The sequence below is a fragment of the Octopus bimaculoides genome, chromosome 21 (assembly GCF_001194135.2).
Source record: "Octopus bimaculoides isolate UCB-OBI-ISO-001 chromosome 21, ASM119413v2, whole genome shotgun sequence".
NCBI lineage: Eukaryota > Metazoa > Mollusca > Cephalopoda > Octopoda > Octopodidae > Octopus > Octopus bimaculoides.
Genome location: NC_069001.1, coordinates 17,528,066 through 17,530,687, shown reverse-complemented (window position 1 = coordinate 17,530,687; position 2,622 = coordinate 17,528,066). Strand labels below are relative to the sequence as shown.

Here is a 2,622-nt window from a genome sequence, read left to right as displayed (position 1 = left end):
ATATATATATATATATATATATATATAATATATATATATATATATATATATATACAGATACAATCATGTGTTAATATATATACACGCTCACAAACACACACACACATATACATACATATATATTTACATAAACATACATATGTCTATTTATATATATATATATATTTATACAGAAGCATGTACTAACTTAGACGCACGCACCTGCTTATCTATCTATCTATCTATCTATCTATCTAGAAGTACAAACACATACACACACATATAAGGACAAACGCACATATTCATACACACACGTGCACACATATACTTATATGCATACGCGTACACACACATATACACACATTCAACTAACATCTTGCGTGGACGTGTGGAGTTAAAAAACATTTCGTGTACGGATAATAATTGTAATCTACAACCTACAACGACACTTGAGAGTACACACACTGCAAACTGTAATTACTATTATATAGATATATAAACACACGCTCTTCGTTGTTGTTTGTATATATAATTATATATATATATATACAGAGGAAATAAGCTATATGGAAACCAAAATATACACTCGTGCATGGAAAATCTACATATTATATTACTGAACGGTAAGTTTGGTTTTTATAGAAATTATCAATCTTGTGTGTATATATATATATTCTTATTTTTTTCTTTCGCTTCGTAAATATATTTCTTCATTCTTTCATTCCTTTCGTGATTGCAGGTTTTCTTTCTCGTTTTGTTCTTTCGTTCTCTCTCCCTCTCTATCAAGCTAACTCTCTCTTTTACTCTGTTTCTATCTGTCTCTCTGCTTTCGTATCTGCTTAATTATCCGTGTGCCTTACCAAATCTCCCTCTCTATCTATCTATCTATCTATCTATCTATCTATATACACTCACACACATTTCTACGCGGTTTGTAGGGCAAACGTTTCTATTTCCTACCGTTATACCTCCTTCCTCCACCTTTCATCTCTAAACTAACCTTTTCCCACCTGAATGAATTTGCTGGACCCGGTTTCGAATCCTTTCGCTGCTGACGAATGGCTTCAACCAGCATTACTACTACAGCTACTACATTATTAGTTCGCTGTGCTATCCTGTCTCCACCGCTACCACCACCACCAATAATAATAAGGGAAACACGTGTCGACGAGGTGCCTTTCCTTGGTCGCTAGATCTACTAGAAATAGCAACGACACTTCCATCAAATCACTTCCTATCACCTTTCGAGAAGGAAAGATATGGGATGATAAAACCGTGGATAAAATTGTTTCGAGTAAAATAAAGGCAGGTTGGTCACTTTTGGAACGCTTTCAGGCCAAAGGTCTGTATCTGCTCAATCAGAACTGATATGGAACTAAACAACGAACAACGCAGTCTTCATCAATAATAACATCAACAACCTTTGAAAGTGTGTAAGTGGTAGATCAATTTGCTAAAAATAGTAACCCAAGTCTTCGTCAAATGGGAGGCTTCCATTGAATAAATATAATCTAAAGACTGTCTTTGGCCCAACGTCTCTTTAATTAAGGGCGACACTCAGGGTTAAGAAACAACATCAGTTATCAACACCCAAACCAATAATGATTACTAACGATTGGTAGGGCCCATGAGGGGTTGTATGGGGGTATAAGGGGTGCAACAAGCTGGGCCCAGGGATTTACCAGGACCTCAATCAATGTTTATATATTGAAAGGAAAGGAGGTCCACCAGAAGTAAACTTTGTACTTTTCACTCGTAAATATCTGCACATTTCAGATCCCTTGAATTCTAAGAAAGGACACAGTTAATTGCATCTACCCCTTCAATATTTTACGGGTACTTATTTCGTTTAGCTCCCATCACAATCACTCTACATAGTATATATAGGAGGTGCTGCCCCACCACCTGCGGGAAGATAAATGCCGCACCTTCTCATCATTTTAGCTATACTAGTACCTGAACCTAACTCGGGCCCTGGAGGATGCAAGCCAAATTCATCCCTCTCGGGATTTGATCTCGAACCCTTATAGTCAAATACCGTCAGTCCTTCTGTTTTTTCAGCTATAGTTGGCTTTGAGAGCTAGGGGTAATCGATTAAATCGATCCCAGTACATAAAATAATGGGCGTAGGTGTGACTGTGTGGAAAGAAGTTTGCTCCAAATCACGTTTCCGGGTTCAGTAGAACCTTGGGCAAGTGTCTTCTATAGCCTCGGGCCAACCATTGTCTTGTGAGTGAATTTGACAGATGAAAACTGAAAGAAGCCGGTTGTTGTTGTTGTTGTGTGTGTATGAGTGTGTGAGTGTGTCTTCTTCACAACTGGTGGGAATTTGTTTACGTACCCGTGACTTAGCGATTCGGCAAAAAAAGAACAATAGAATAAGTGCCAGACTTAGAAAAGAAACGTACTGGGGTCGATTCATTCGACTGAAAAATCTTCAAGGAGATGCCCCAGCATGGCCGCATTGTTATGACTGAAACAAGTAAAAGAAAAATATTGATGACTGGTACTTAGTTTTATCAATGCGAAAGGATGAAAGACAAAGTTGACCTTAGTAGGATTCGAACTCAGATCGCTACAGAGCCTGAACAAACACCTCTAGTCATTTTGTCTATCGTTTCTGCTAAACTACCTGAATGAGGA

The 2,622-nt window shown here is 37.8% G+C and overlaps 1 long non-coding RNA gene across 1 annotated transcript in view; it reads left to right on the top strand.

The window, feature by feature from the left end:
- The first annotated feature begins 6 nt into the window (after positions 1-6).
- The window catches only part of LOC128250453 (uncharacterized), a 106,205-nt gene continuing 103,589 nt past the window's right edge, over positions 7-2,622 (top strand). Inside the window, exon 1 of the long non-coding RNA XR_008266467.1 lies at positions 7-602. This is a non-coding gene — a long non-coding RNA (uncharacterized LOC128250453). The remainder of the gene's footprint in view (positions 603-2,622) is intronic.